Genomic DNA, 17031 nt, shown 5'->3' with positions numbered 1-17031 from the left:
CTCGGAGGCATCCGGGTCCATTATCAACCGGGATAAGTGTGAAAGTCTCTGGCTGGGAGGGGGAGATCCTAGTTTTGATCTCCCGGACACCCTTCCAGGGCACCAGGCCACCGCTCAAATTCTAGGCATCGAATTTGGCCCCGGGGACTACCCCAAGCAAAATTGGGAGGGCAGACTTAAGATCGCCACCCAAAAGGTGGACCAGTGGATGGGTTGGTCTTTGACCCTGAGGGAAAGGGTTGCCCTAGCTAAAGGCTTTCTGCTTCCTTTGTTAATTTACCTGGGCAGCATATGCATCTTGCCAGAGCCTCTCTGGACACAGGTCTACAGCCTGTTCTTCCAGCTATTGTGGGGGAATAGGCTCAACCTAATCAAGAGAGAGGTCACATACCGCATGAGGAGACTAGGTGGTTTGGTATGGTCAACCCGGTAGTGTTTTTAGTGAACACCTTTCTTAAGGCCAACATTTCCAACCTCTGGCTAGAGAGGGCTCCTCAGTGGGTAGTCTCCTGCAAGGGTTGGCTTTGGCCTTTCTTACAGGAATGGGAGACAGGAGGGCGGGTGAAGGACCTCCGCACACCTCATGGGTAGAGTTGAGCGAAACGGGTCGAAAAAATTCAAAAGTCGCCGACTTTTGGCAAAGTCGGGTTTCATGAAACGAAACCCGACCCTAGGATGAGGTTGGCCACGAGGTCGGCGACTTACGCGCCAAAGTCGCGTTTCAAAAGTTTGTTTTGCGCTCTCTTTCAGCCAATCAGGATCCACGGACACTGTGGGCAACGTGATGACATAGGCACGTGTCACCACCATCTTTCAGAAGGGCATGCAAGTGATTGGCTTGCTTTGGTGGACGTCACAGGGGGTATAAAAGGGCGTGCACGCCGACCGCCATCTTACTTCTGCCGATCTTAGTATAGGGAGAGGTTGCTGTTGATTCTGTAGGGAGAGCGTTAGGCAGGGAAGAAGACAAAAAAACTGCTTCTGCTGCTAGCGATTTGGCCTGCACAACACACCAGTCACTGTGTGTGCAGTGCAAGGGGAGGCTATATAGTGGTGTATCAGTGGTGTTGGTTGTTGGGCTGCCTTCTAAGGCTTCCTGACATTCCTGCATTGCTGTTTACCCACTGCTCCGCAAACTGCTTTTTTAAAAGCAATCCCAATTTTTTTTTTTTTTGTCCTGCTGAGAAGAAAAAAAAACTGCTTCTGCTGCTAGCAATTTGGCCTGCACAACACACCAGTCACTGTGTGTGCAGTGCAAGGGGAGGCTATATTGTGGTGTATCAGTGGTGTTGGTTGTTGGGCTGCCTTCTAAGGCTTCCTGACATTCCTGCATTGCTGTTTACCCACTGCTCCGCAAACTGCTTTTTTAAAAGCAATCCAATCTCCCTTATCCTCTAGTCACTTTTGTCACAGCTGTGCCATCAAGCCTGTCACATAGCGCTCAGATATTCATTGGGCCTCACACAATCCAAAAGTGTCCAGTGTCCAAAAGTGTGTGCAGAGATTCAAAATCTCCCTTATCCTCTAGTCACTTTTGTCACAGCTGTGCCATCGAGCCTGTCACATAGCGCTCAGATATTCATTGGGCCTCACACAATCCAAAAGTGTCCAGTGTCCAAAAGTGTGTGCAGAGATTCAAAATCTCCCTTATCCTCTAGTCACTTTTGTCACAGCTGTGCCATCGAGCCTGTCATATAGCGCTCAGATATCAGTGGGCCTCACACAATCCAAAAGTGTCCAGTGTCCAAAAGTGTGTGCAGAGATTCAAAATCTCCCTTATCCTCTAGTCACTTTTGTCACAGCTGTGCCATCGAGCCTGTCACATAGCGCTCAGATATTCATTGGGCCTCACACAATCCAAAAGTGTCCAGTGTCCAAAAGTGTGTGCAGAGATTCAAAATCTCCCTTATCCTCTAGTCACTTTTGTCACAGCTGTGCCATCGAGCCTGTCACATAGCGCTCAGATATCAGTGGGCCTCACACAATCCAAAAGTGTCCACTGTCCACAAGTGTGTGCAGAAATTCAAAATCTCCCTTATCCTCTAGTCACTTTTGTCACAGCTGTGCCATCGAGCCTGTCACATAGCGCTCAGATATTCATTGGGCCTCACACAATCCAAAAGTGTCCAGTGTCCAAAAGTGTGTGCAGAGATTCAAAATCTCCCTTATCCTCTAGTCACTTTTGTCACAGCTGTGCCATCGAGCCTGTCACATAGCGCTCAGATATTCATTGGGCCTCACACAATCCAAAAGTGTCCAGTGTCCAAAAGTGTGTGCAGAGATTCAAAATCTCCCTTATCCTCTAGTCACTTTTGTCACAGCTGTGCCATCGAGCCTGTCACATAGCGCTCAGATATCAGTGGGCCTCACACAATCCAAAAGTGTCCACTGTCCACAAGTGTGTGCAGAAATTCAAAATCTCCCTTATCCTCTAGTCACTTTTGTCACAGCTGTGCCATCGAGCCTGTCACATAGCGCTCAGATATTCATTGGGCCTCACACAATCCAAAAGTGTCCAGTGTCCAAAAGTGTGTGCAGAGATTCAAAATCTCCCTTATCCTCTAGTCACTTTTGTCACAGCTGTGCCATCGAGCCTGTCACATAGCACTCAGATATCAGTGGGCCTCACACAATCCAAAAGTGTGCACTGTCCACAAGTGTGTGCAGAAATTCAAAATCTCCCCTGTCCTATAGACACCTTGTACCTTGTTTTACATTACTATATAGTTTGTTGGATTTTGTCTACATTTCTACCAAAAATGAGGAAGGCTGGTGGAAGAGGCTGTGGAATTGGGCGGGGGTTGGCAGCTGGTAATGATGGTGTTGGTGGTGGATCTGATGGTAGTGGCAAGAGCAAAATAGGACCGAATGCAGGAGGTGTTGAGCCTGCGTCATCGTCTGGCTACATAAGGCCTCAAACGCTTAGTTTTCTAGGAGTTGGCAAACCGCTTTTAAAGACAGAGCATCAGGAAAAAGTTTTGTCTTACATTGCTGACTCAGCCTCCAGCTCTATCGCCTCCTCTTCTTCAGTTGTAAAAAGTAAAAGCACTGAGTCGTCATTGGAGGCTCATGTTCATGAACCACACCTTTCCTTGTGTCCTTCACCCCAACCAAGATTGAAGGATGACGCAGGCCATACTACTGATTACTCCATGGAGCTGTTTTCACATACCATGCCTGGATTATCAAGTGAAATGAAATGGTGAATTACCCAGGCCAAGATGAATCTGACATGGAGTGCACTGATGCACAGCCGCTGATGGATGATTCTGCTGGTACATTCACTCAGAGCACTACATTGTCCTCGCAGTGTACAGAGCCAGATTTTGACCCTGATGAGACTCAGGTGCCCCTTCCCGCACACTATACCACCATACACGGTGACACAGAGGAAGGTGCACATGACATAGAAGAGGAGGTGATGGATGACCCAGTTGTTGACCCAGATTGGCATCCATTGTGGGAAGAGGGTGCTGCTTCCAATAGCTCAGATGAGGAGCATCCACAGCAGACATCGACATCGCAACAGCTGTTATCTGGCAGGCCCGGAGCACTCCAAAGACAGGTTCCAAACATCAAAAGAGTTGCTGGACAGCTTGTCCAGAGGGTCAAAAGATCACAGCGTGCTAGGCCGCAAAATGTCTGCCAAAGTAGGAAGAGTGCAGTGTGGCACTTTTTTGAACAAAATCCTCATGATCAGGCCAAGGTTATCTGTAAGAAGTGCGCAAAGACCTTTAGCCGAGGGAAAAATCTGAAAAATTTGAATACCAGTTGCATGCTTAGACATTTAACCAGCATGCACTTGCAAGCGTGGACACAACACCAAACCTCAAGTGCCACATGTGCAACTGATCATAACGAAGGTAGTCAGCAACGCTACATTGTTTCCCCCACTGTAAGCCCACCGGTTAGCACAGCAGCAAATGTTGAGGTGTCGTTGCAAGACCACAGCAGTCAGGGAATCCCACTGTTATATCAACGAAAGACTGATTCTAGGCCATCAGAAAGAACACCAACTCCATCACCATCATCAACCCTCTCTCAGTCCGCCCTGTCCACCGCTACTTCCACCATATGCAGCTCTCAAGTCCAGCTCACGCTCCCAGACACTATGAGTAGGTCAAGAAAGTACTCAGTCTCTCATCCGCGTACACTGGGTTTGAACGCCCACATTGCCAAACTAATCTCGTTTGAGATGATGCCCTTTCGGTTGGTGGAAAGCACAGCTTTCCGCGAACTCATGGCCTATGCAGTACCACGCTATGACCTACCCAGTCGCCACTTCTTCTTTCGCAAAGCCATCCCAGCCCTCCACCATCATGTGAAAGACCGCATTGTCCATGCACTCAAGCAGTCAGTGAGCGGAAAGGTGCACCTCACAACTGATGCATGGTCCAGTCGGCATGGTCAGGGCCGTTACGTGTCCATCACTGCGCACTGGGTTAATGTGGTGGATGCAGGGTCCACAGGGGACAGCGGTGGTGGGACAGTGCTGCCTAGCCCACGGTATAGGAAACAGTTGGCTGTAGGCGTTCGACCCTCCTCCTCCTCCTCCTCCTCCAGAAGCGAAAGCTCGTCCACAGAGCGCAGTCGTATGAGCACTCCATCTGCAGCTGCCACTGTTGCACACGATGTGTCCCCCTATCGAGCAGCTAGTGGAAAGCGTCAGCAGGTTGTGTTGCAGATGATGTGTTTGGGCGACAGACACACCGCCGAGGTGCTGGCCGAGTACTTGAAGCGACAAACTGAGTCATGGCTGGGCAGTGTACATCTTGAGGCAGGCAAGGTAGTTAGTGATAACGGCCGTAATTTTGTGGCAGCCATAGCCCTTTCAAAACTCAGCCACATACCTTGCTTGGCTCACACCTTGAACCTGGTGGTGCAGTGCTTCCTCAAAAATTATCCGGAGTTAACAGCCCTGCTCCAGAAGGTGCGAAGACTGTGCGCGCACATCCGCCGGTCGCCTGTACACTCCGTTCGTATGCAGAAGCTGCAGCGATTGCTCCACCTTCCCAACCACCGCCTCATTATCGACATTGCAACAAGGTGGAACTCCACCCTGCACAGGGTGGAGCGGCTGTGCAAGCAGAGGCAGGCCATAATGCATTTGTGGGAGGATACACGGCCAGGCACTTTGAGAGCAGACATGGAGTTGACAGGTGTGCAGTGGTCGAAGCTGAAAGACCTTTGTAAAGTCCTTCAGTGTTTTGAGGAATGCACACGGCTGGTAAGCGCAGACGACGCCATCCTAAGCATGAGCATCCCACTTATGCGTCTGCTCATGCAAACTTTGACGCACCTTAAGGAGCAGGCGTCTGCAGCCAATGTTGATGAGGAGGAAGAGGAGGAGGGAATCCTTGATGACATTCAGCCATTGTCTGCTCAGGGACCTCTCCTGGACGAGGTGGAGGAAGAAGAGGAGGAGGAGGATGATGATGGGGATGATTACTTAGGGGAGGAGGATGCATCTCGTGGGGCAAGTGAAAATGTTGGCGTGGCAAGGTCTGGTACAGGGTTTGTGCGTGACTGGAGGGATGTGGATTTGCCAGAAAGTGCTCCTCCAACCAGCACTCGCAGTGCATCATTGACACCGGGAACATTGGCCCACATGTCAGATTATGCCTTGCGGATCCTAAAAAGGGACCCCCGCATTGCCAAAATGATGAACGATGACGACTACTGGTTGGCCAGCATCCTGGATCCACGCTATAAAGGCAAATTACAAAACATCATGCCACAGGAGAACCTTGACCTAATATTGGCTAATAAACAAGCAACTCTGGTAAATCGGTTGCTTGAAGCATTCCCAGCACACAGCAGCGGTGATGGTTCTCACACGAGCCGTACGGGCCGGGGGCAGCTTGGCAGAGGTGTTCGTGGTGCACACAGCAGAAGTGGCGTTGGAGACAGGGGTTTCATGACAATGTTGTGGACTGATTTTTCAAATCCCGCTCACACAACTGGTAATACTGCATCGATGGAAAGTGACAGGAGACAGCAGTTGTCAACTATGGTTACAAACTACTTTTCCTCCCATATCGATGTTCTCCCACACAGGTCATTCCCCTTTGACTATTGGGCCGCTAAACTGGACACCTGGCCTGAATTGGCACAATATGCCTTACAGGAGCTCGCTTGCCCAGCTGCAAGTGTGCTATCGGAAAGAGTCTTCAGTGCAGCTGGATCAATCCTGACAGAAAAAAGGACCAGTCTGTCAACCCAAAATGTGGATGATCTAACCTTCATTAAAATGAACCATGCATGGGTTTCCAAGGATTTTGTCACACCTTCCCCTGATGACACATAGGGTGACAGAAAAATGGCTTGCTTTGGTCCACCTCTTCCTGTTACTTCACCTATTTCGCCTTTTGCATCAGCTGAATGTCCAACATCAACATATGCCACTTTCTAAAACTCCCTAACTGTGCTGCCTCCCCCCCATGGCCGGGGTCACCACCTACCGCACGACACCGTGCGAGTGCCGTTGCCCTGGACAGGTGGGTAGGCCGACTCTTGGGCGCGGGCACTGGCACAGGGTCCCTCATAGTGCAATCAAGTGTCTCTGACGGTGGTGGTGCACACCCGCCGTCAGACACACCGCTGTACTATGAGGGGCCCAGTGCCAGTACCGATGCCCACTAGTGGGCCCCCCTTGCTTGGGCAGGGCCCCAGCATTTGCAATCTTTACCTCTCCCTGCTCCTCCGCTGTGTAATCTGGGCCGTCAAATCCATACTGTGCCCGACACCGTCTGAGCCTGCCTCCTGAGAAATATATTTTGAATGTGTACGCTATCCATACATGTTATCCAGGGATACGGTACCCTTTCTAACCTTTGTGCAATCACGTGCAATCCATACTGGGCCTAACACCGTCTGAGCCTGCCTCCTGAGACATATATTTTGAATGTGTACGCTATCCATACATGTTATCCAGGGATACGGTACCCTTTCTAACCTTTGTGCAATCACGTGCAATCCATACTGGGCCTAACACCGTCTGAGCCTGCCTCATGCTGTATAGACATATATTTTGAATGTGTACGCTATCCATACATGTTATCCAGGGATACGGTACCCTTTCTAACCTTTGTGCAATCACGTGCAATCCATACTGGGCCTAACACCGTCTGAGCCTGCCTCCTGAGACATATATTTTGAATGTGTACGCTATCCATACATGTTATCCAGGGATACGGTACCCTTTCTAACCTTTGTGCAATCACGTGCAATCTATACTGGGCCTAACACCGTCTGAGCCTGCCTCCTGAGACATATATTTTGAATGTGTACGCTATCCATACATGTTATCCAGGGATACGGTACCCTTTCTAACCTTTGTGCAATCACGTGCAATCCATACTGGGCCTAACACCGTCTGAGCCTGCCTCCTGAGACATATATTTTGAATGTGTACGCTATCCATACATGTTATCTGGGGATACGGTACCCTTTCTCACCTTTGTGCAATCACGTGTAATCCATACTGGGCGTGAGAAAGGATGGCGAGCTGTTAAGCAAGCTACAGCACCTGTCCAGACAAGTACAGGGATTCCCTAGCGAGGAGACTTATTTGATTGTTTTCAATGTTGGGACAGCAATTTTTGGGGAGCACTATACTCTGGAGAATGATAGATGGGGCCCACCATACACTGGAACATTCCAAAGGTGGACATCAGACACTGGAGCAGCATTTACAGGGCCCATTATACACTAGAGCATTAGAAATGGGGCCCATTATGTTTGGAGCATTATTTGGGCCCATAAGACAGTGGAGCTTCATCCATGGGGACCAACATATACTGTAGCATTATGTGGAGCTCATCATATACTGTTTCAAACATTATATGGGACCAATGATTCTGTATGGAGAAATAGATGGGCCTCGTCATGAGATGTAAAAAGTGAGGTATTTTTCATTGTACTATACCGCTATTTCTCTGCCGTATCGGAGCATGATGAGTTGTGGTATGTGTTAAAGGGGCGCTCTTTCGCCCAGGGCACATGAAAACCTGCAGCCAGCCCTCCCCCCCACAACTTTAGCCAAATAACCCCCATTTTTCAGTGCGTAACTTGTATTATGAAGTTAATTAAGGTTGACAAGCTTAAGAAAGAAGAATTGATGCTTTTGGCATTCAAATGGGCACTGTAGGTGTGTTTCCTGTCCTCCTCTCACTGCCGACTTTTATTCCCCATTGACTTACATTGGGTTTCGTGTTTCGGGACGACCCCGACTTTTCCCTATAATCGGACGATCTTGCTCGACCCGACTTTTGGAAAAGTCGGGTTTCACGAAACGAAACGCGACCCTAAAAAACCAAAAGACGCTCAACTCTACTCATGGGCATCTCCCGGCTTATGCTACCCCGGTTCTGAAGGTGATCCGCCAGTGGGGTCTGGGAATGTGGGAAATCAGGACCATGTCGAGGCAATGCCTTGACAGAAGGGTTCTGTTGACCCATTTCCAGAAGCCCCTTAAGGATTGCCCAGGCTGGGATCTGGAGGTGGGGCTCGGGCTTTTAAATTCTAAGCGGATCCCCATGAAGTTTTGGGACTTGGCCTGGCGCTGCTTCCACGGGAGGCTGTATGTAAGGGACAACTTGAAGTGCAGGAACTCCGATGATCGGGGTTGTCCCTGTGAGGAGTGTGGCGACGTGCTGGATAGCCCTTCTGGACTTAATTTTAAGCAACAGGCCAGATAGAATAACAGAAATATGAGTTGATGGGCACCTAGGGAACAGTGACCACAATATAATACAATTCCAATTGTCCTTCAGTAAGGTGCCCTGGAAGGGGGTTACAAAAACGCTGAATTTCAGGAAAGCAAAGTTTGATCAGCATAGAGAGGACCTTCGCCGAATTGATTGGGACAATGTCCTCAAAAATAGGAGCACAAAAAATAAATGGGAAATATTTAAATCAGTTTTACACACCCATACCGTACAGAAATAAAAGGGCTAGGAACAGGAGAACATCAATGTGGCTAAATAAGGATGTAAAAAGGGCAATAAATAACAAGAACAAGGCATTTAAGAAGCTAAAACAAGAAGGCAATGAAGAAGCATTAAAAAGTTATAGAGAAAAAATAAAATGTGTAAAAAACAAATACCGTATTTTTCGCTTTATAAGACGCTCCGGATTATAAGACGCACCCCAAATTTTGAAGAGAAAAATAGGAAAAAAACTTTATTTTTAATAAAATGGTGGTGCATCTTATAATCCATGCGTCTTATTGCTTTCCAGGGGTGGTGATGGAGGAGGCCGGAGTGGAACATTGCTGCTGGGATGAGGGGGTGTTTTGATGTGCAGCGTGCCGCTGCCGGTGTCTGTTACTGCTGCCGCCCTCTGTCCCCTGATGCTTGCCACCACCGCCACGCTCTGTCCCCCGGTGCCTGCTTGCCACCACCGCCGCACTCTGTCCCCCAGTGCTTGCCACCACCGCCACGCTGTCCCCCGGTGCCTGCTTGCCACCACCGTCGCGCTCTCCCCCGGTTCTTACCGCCACCACCGCGTTCTTTCCCCCCGTTGTTTGCCGCCATCGCCGCGCTCTTTCCCGTTCTGAGGGTTCTTGCCGCGGCACTCTGTGCCCTGATGCTGCCGCTGCGCTGTCCGCCACCGCCGCGCTCCTGTCCCCCGGTGGTTTCTTCCGCCCCACCGCCGCCGCCGCGCTCTGTCCCGTTCAGCGTGGGGGGTCTCTGTCGCTCCATGCCTGCTTTCTTCCTGGAAAATGGCCGCCGTGCATGCGCAGACGGACATCTCGGTACTGAAATCTCGGGAGATGAGATTTCAGCGCTGAAATCTCATCTCCCGAGATTTCAGTGCCGAGATGTCCGTCTGCACATGCGCGGCGGCCATTTTCCAGGAAGAAAGCAGGCATGGAGCGACAGAGACCCCCCACGCTGAACGGGACAGAGCGCGGCGGCGGCGGTGGGGCGGAAGAAACCACCGGGGGACAGGAGCGCGGCGGTGGCGGACAGCGCAGCGGCAGCATCAGGGCACAGAGTGCCGCGGCAAGTACCCTCAGTGGCAGCGCAAATGTATATCCTCTTTGTAAGACGCACCCCCTTTTTCCCCTCAATTTTGGGGGAAAAAAAGTGCGTCTTACAAAGCGGAAAATACGGTACATTTAGCAAAAGTGGAAACTGAGAGACACATTGCTAAGGAAAGTAAAAGAAACCCCAAACTATTCTTTAATTATATAAACAGTAAAAAGATTAAAATTGATGGTGTCGGCCCTTTAAAGAACAATGAGGGTGAAATCATAGAGAGCGATGTGGGAAAAGCAAATGTTTTAAATACTTTTTTCTCAACAGTGTTCACACAGGAAAAGGATTTGCCAGGGGAAATGCAGAGTGATCATGTAAACTCCCCATTAAGTATTACCTGCCTAACCCAGGAAGAAGTGCAGAACCGCCTTAGTAAGATTAAAATGGACAAATTGCCAGGCCCTGATGGCATTCACCCTCGGGTATTAAGGGAGTTAAGTAATGTGGTAGACAGGCCTCTATTCCTTATATATAAAGACTCTATAGAAACAGGGTCTATTCCTTTTGATTGGCGGCAAGCAAATGTGGTACCAATATTCAAAAAGGGGTGTAAAAGGGAACCTGGAAACTATAGGCCGCTTACATCTGTTGTGGGTAAAATTTTTGAAGGGTTTCTAAGGGATACCATTATGGAATATCTCAATGTTAATAAATGTTTAACTCCATATCAACATGGATTTATGAAGGATCGCTCCTGTCAAACTAACCTGATCAGCTTCTATGAGGATGTATGCTCTCAAATGGACCAAGGAGAATCATTGGATGTCATTTATCTCGACTTCTCTAAAGCATGTGACACTGTCCCACATAAAAGATTGGTAAGTAAGAGGAGAAAGCTCGGGCTAGGGGAAAATGTGTGTAGATGGGTAGGCAGCTGGCTTAGTGATAGAAAACAAAGAGTGGTTACTAGTGGGGCCTACTCAGATTGGGCCAGGGTTACTAGTGGGGGACCACAGGGGTCTGTATTGGGTCCCCTACTATTTAATATATTTATTAATGATCTAGTGGATGACTTACACAGTAAAATATCAGTATTTGCAGATGATACAAAACTATGTAAGGTAGTTAACACAAAGGAGGACAGTTTGCAACTACAGTCAGATTTGAGTAAATTGGAGAATTGGGCTGAAAAATGGCAAATGAGGTTTAACCCAGATAAGTGTAAGGTTATGCACATGGGAAGGAGAAACAGACGCTACAATTACTTACTAAATGGGAAACTGCTGGGGAAATCAGACATGGAAAAAGACTTAGGCATCTTAGTCAATAAGAAGCTAAATTGGAGTGCCCAGTGTCAGGCAGCTGCCACCAAAGCAAATAGGGTCATGGGATGCATTAGAAGAGGTCTGAGGACACGAGATGAAAACATAATTCTCCCTCTGTACAAATCACTCGTCAGACCACACTTGGAGGATTGTGTGCAATTTTGGACGCCGGTGCTCAAGAAAGACATTACTGAACTTGAAAGGGTTCAAAGGCGGGCTACTAAAATGATAAATTGAGTTGGTTCACTACAATACCCAGAAAGGTTATCAAAATTAGGTCTATTTACTCTATAAAAGAGAAGACTTAGGGAGACTTAATATATATGTACAAGTATATCAGAGGGCAACACAGAGATCTCTCCAATGAACTGTTTGTACCAAGGACTATGACAAGAACAAAGGGGCATTCTCTTCATTTGGAGGAAAGACAATTTCTTCACCAGCATAGAAGAGGGTTCTTCACGGTAAGAGCAGTGAGGCTCTGGAATTCTCTTCCTGAGGAAGTGGTGATGGCCAACTCACTGAATGAATGTAAGAAAGGAATGGAGGCTTTTCTTGTGAGTAACAGTATAGAAGGTTACAAATAACAGAATATTATAGGTAGATGGTTGACCCAGCTTAGGGGAAGGAATTTTTTTCCCTATGGAGAAAATTGGCTTCTACTCTGTGGGTTTTTTGCCTTCCCCAGGATCAACAATGCAGAACAGCTGCACTAAAAATAGGCTGAATTAGATGTACATAAGGTCTTCAGCCTTCAAAACTATGTTACTATGTTAGTTCCTGCTTCATTGTCCCTTTAATTTCCAAGCCCCTGGCCCTTAAGGATTGCCCAGGCCGGGATCTGGAGGTGGGGCTCGGGCTTTTAAATTCTAAGCGGATCCCCACGAAGTTTTGGGACTTGGCCTGGCGCTGCTTCCACAGGAAGCTGTATGTAAAGGATAACTTGAAGTGCAGGAAATCCGATGATCGGGGTTGTCCTCGTGAGGAGTGTGGCAATGTGCTGGAAAGCATGGAGCACTTCCTGCTTCAGTGTCCCTTTAATGCAGAGGTTTACAACAGGGTGGGTGCTTCCATACGTTGGCCGCGGCTGACGTCCCTCTCCTACGCTGAGTGGGCCTATGGAGCGTTCAGATCCCTGGGTGGCCGGGAGCCATGCACTTTATTCCTAGTCAGTGTAGTGGTTAGGTTCTACACTTGGAATGCACAGTGTTTTGTGTCGACGCGGCAGAAAACCCTCCCAAGGGACGAGGTGGTAGGAAACATCTTGGGTGACCTGGTGAAGGTGCGTTCTTTGGAGTTCGAGAGGTTGGGTGTGAGGAGGGCCTCTTGGCTTTGGAGGGGCCTTTCCTTTTAAAACCACACTCTAGGGAGAGCATAAGGTGGTGTGGGTGGTGAGGGACAGAAGTAGGGGCAGATAGGGACAGGGAAGGACAGGCACTGAGGGACAGATAGAGAGTTAGTTATGATAGGTTAGGTAGAGTAGGGGCAGGTAGGGACAGATAGGGACAGTTTCTTTAGGGACAGAAGTAGGGACAGTCTTAGTTGCTGAGGGACAGGGTGAATGTGTTAGTGAGGGATGGGGCCTCCAGAACTCCTTTCCTGGTGTTGGGCTGGTGCATGTCACTTTAGCTTTTTGTTTTGGAAGCATGAAATTTAATGGATATTGGGCTTGCAGGCACCAAACTTTGGCCTGTGGACGGGTTTTTTTTTTGGAAATGTGGTTAATACTTATTGTTTGGGTAATATTATCGCTGGTTATATAAGCAGGTCGTATCTTAGGTGCATTACAAGTGTAGTATGTGCTTTTTGTGTATGTGTACATGTATGCAGTATTGTATGTATGTCGTTAGGATGGTGCTTTTAAAATGTATATATTATAGTTAGAAAAGGGGGAAGGGGTGCAGTCAGTTTGGGTGGGGGTTTCTTGCGGGGGAGGGGGGAAGTTTGGACCCTGGATAGGACCCTGAGAAATCAAGAGCCGAAGATGAGAAGGAAGATGGCCTGGGAACTACACCAAGGACCATGGGAAATATAGGAAACGTAGATACGGGCCATGAACTTTCTTGGACCCTGGAGTGCTGTTTTTTTTCTGAGGCCATAAACTTTCATGGACCTAGGTGTGGAAAAGGCTACGAACTTGTGGACCTGTGGTGTGGGTGGTGGGAAGGGAAAAAAAAATAAAAAAAGGGGGGGTTTTCTTGCTGTGTTGAGGGGAAGTAGTTGAGGGTCTGCCAAAATGGCTGTTTTTTTCTGTTTAAGGCAGTGGGCTGGAAAAAGTGTTTACTTTCCTGTTTAAAATCCAGTATATAGGAATGAACGGGAGCATGAGTGAAGGTGTGAATGGGGTTGAATGTGAAGGAATGGATTTTTGTTTGTTTTCTTTGCTTTTTTTAGGAGGTTCCTGCTGGGGGTCCCTGAGGCTGCAAAGCCTGGAGACACTGCACTATGTTCTTCAGAGACGGACTGTCGTAAGCTAGCATATTTGCACAAGTTTTTTTTGTATGTCGGTGTGGTTTATTTTAGTTCATGTATCGTGGTTTTTGATTTCTGGAATGTGTTTTGATATTTTCATAATAAAAATAGAGTTACAGGATGTAACTCAGGATCAGTAATGTAATGTATGCACACAGTGACTGCACCAGCAGAATAGTGAGTGCAGCTCTGGGGTATAATACAGGATGTAACTCAGGATCAGTAATGTAATGTATGTACACAGTGACTGCACCAGCAGAATAGTGAGTGCAGCTCTGGGGTATAATACAGGATGTAACTCAGGATCAGTAATGTAGTGTATGTACACAGTGACTGCACCAGTAGAATAGTGAGTGCAGCTCTGGGGTATAATACAGGATGTAACTCAGGATCAGTAATGTAATGTATGTACACAGTGACTGCACCAGCAGAATAGTGAGTACAGCTCTGGAGTATAATACAGGAGGTAACTCAGGATCAGTAATGTAATGTATGTACACAGTGACTGCACCAGCAGAATAGTGAGTGCAGCTCTGGGGTATAATACAGGATGTAACTCAGGATCAGTAATGTAGTGTATGTACACAGTGACTGCACCAGTAGAATAGTGAGTGCAGCTCTGGGGTATAATACAGGATGTAACTCAGGATCAGTAATGTAATGTATGTACACAGTGACTGCACCAGCAGAATAGTGAGTGCAGCTCTGAAGTACAATGCATGTTAATATTTTGATGCAGTATGATATTTCTGTAGAAATATTAACAGATTTCAATGTACAATATCAGAATTGCACTATAGTGGCATGGTAGTTAAAAATGAGTATGGGGATATTTTTTGTTTTTTATCATAAGCAGTTAACATTTTTTTTTATCCTAAAAGCTATTTTTGGGTTTGCTCCTATAGGTTTTGTCCTTATTTTCACTTGCGCATTTTTATACAGATGTTTAATGCACTTGGATAAGAAAATGTCATATACCTAAAATTACAGATTAAGGGTACCATCACTATCATCGTTCCCTGCACCATCTCCACTATTTGTAGTGTCTTTAATACTCTCCCTTAGGCTTATAGATAAAATCTTGGTGTATTATATTACACACCAAAAACAGGTGGTACAAATTGTGATGTATTTGTATAAATAAAAATGCAATGTGTGAAACTAAACAGAGAATAGAATGGAGACGTTAGACTACTGGATGTTTTCTGATGTGAACTTCTACTCACCAACGATGCCGATCGACATCCTGAAAGGAAAAACAGCGGAATTGAATCCAGATAATGTTTTCCATTAATTTCATAACAATTTCCCTCTTAATTTATCACTGTCTTGTTTTTTAAAGCTGATATTAAAATTCCATGTTTTTTTATGTAATTCTATAAATCAATTCACTTACCTTTACAAGGCAATTTCTTTTTTAAGTAGATGCTTTAGAAAATGAAACTTTGCTCATATTGTGGTGGCCACTATTTATAGTCCTGTAGAAGGGAACACTCCCCTAATAAAGTCACGGGCCAGGCTTAAAAATCACTGCTGTAAATTGTTTCTTTTTTTGAAACTACACATTTGTTTCCTTATAACCTATATAAACTACAATGATAGAGTCGTAACTGGAGCATAATGATCTGTTCACATGGCAAATCCCGGAAAATCAATTTACTTTATACTGAATGGAATTAAAAATCATAAAGATGATGTACAATAGTTGGTGTCACGAGGGGATGTGATTGCTCCATGCATCTCCTCTGTTAGTGGAGAAGTACAAAAGTATAGAATAAAGCTAAGGATTTCATGTATCCACTATATATCTATATATATATAGTAGTGTTCAAAATAATAGCCGTGTGTTCAGAAACGGGAGTTACCCATAGAATCTCCTAGTTTTTATTTCCAGCATTGGGAACATTTGCACATTGAGAAATGTAAATAATCTTTAACTACTTTTACAGAAAATAACAAAAAAATGAACATTCTACTAAATAGCAGTGTCAGCATTTCTCTCACAATATGTATTTTTTGTGGATTCATTATTCCTGTGTATCACTAACCTAATATTTAGATGTTTCCATCAGTTTTTTAGAACTGTTTCACATCTATGTTGCATGGAGTCACCAACGTCTGGCCCCAGTCTTCTGTTATTCCAGCCCAGGATGCTCGGACTACATCCCACAATATTTTGCCATTTGTTAGCTTTTCCCCAGAAACACCATTTTTGATGTCCCCCCACAAGTGCTCTATCGGATTAAGGCCCGGGGATTGGGTCGGCTGCTCCATATCCTTAATTTTAATAGACTGGGACCAAGATTTTGCTTGTTTCCTGGTGTGTTTGGGGTCGTTGTCTTGGTGAAACCCCCATTTCAAGGGAATATCCTCTTCAGCATAAGGCAACATGACCTCTTCAAGTATTGTAATATATGCAAACTGATCCATGATCCCTGGTGTGCGGGAAATATGTCCGGCACTATAATAAGGGAAACATGCCCATATCATGATGCTTCACCACAATTCTTCACTGTCTTCAGAGTGGACAGCAAGTATATTACCTTTATTAAATAAATATTAAATATAATGCTGCTCTGGATCAGAGAAATCCAGTTTAGAAGTTAAATATAAATGAGGGTGGAAGTGCTCTGGGCAGGACGGAGCACTTCCCCTTCCTCGGTTCCCAGCTCCATTCTCAGCCTTGCTCCACTCTCCCATAGAGGAATGACCATTAGTCTGCAATGTGGCATGTCAATGTCCTAGTGGAGGTGTCGTTGGACCTGTTCCGCCTACAGCACTTCCAGACTGATTTGCATTTTATTAAGATGATTCCTCCACGTTTTTGCTTAATAAATTATGGATTGAATGGGGTTGACACGTCCTACACTCAATCAGTCTGGAAGGGATACAATGAGTTGATAGATTTCCTTTCAGACAATTGAGACTTTTGTATAATTAATAACATTCTGTGTATGAAGGTTTTGATTATGAATTGTCTGGATTGTCTCCTATGTGATCTCCTGAGCTTTGTCCAGAGATGTATATAATGCCAAATGGGGAAGTCCAATGAGCAAATTATCGAAGCATGAGTCGTTATTGTATTGTTATCGAATGCTCGAGGTGTTTGTGGTTTGTGCCAACTCTGAACTCTAGAATAAAGAATCAGGTCTTCGGGGCTCACATCACTACATACCAGGGTCGGACTGGCCCATCGGAGAACCGGAGGATTCTCCGGTGGGACCAGGTACTGATACCTGCTGGCATACAGG

Source organism: Dendrobates tinctorius, unplaced genomic scaffold (assembly GCF_039654945.1).
Source record: "Dendrobates tinctorius isolate UK_male_01 unplaced genomic scaffold, ASM3965494v1 ptg000341l, whole genome shotgun sequence".
In the NCBI taxonomy this organism is placed as follows: Eukaryota; Metazoa; Chordata; class Amphibia; order Anura; family Dendrobatidae; genus Dendrobates; species Dendrobates tinctorius.
The sequence above is the reverse complement of the archived record's forward strand: the minus strand, read 5'-3'. Positions refer to the sequence as shown.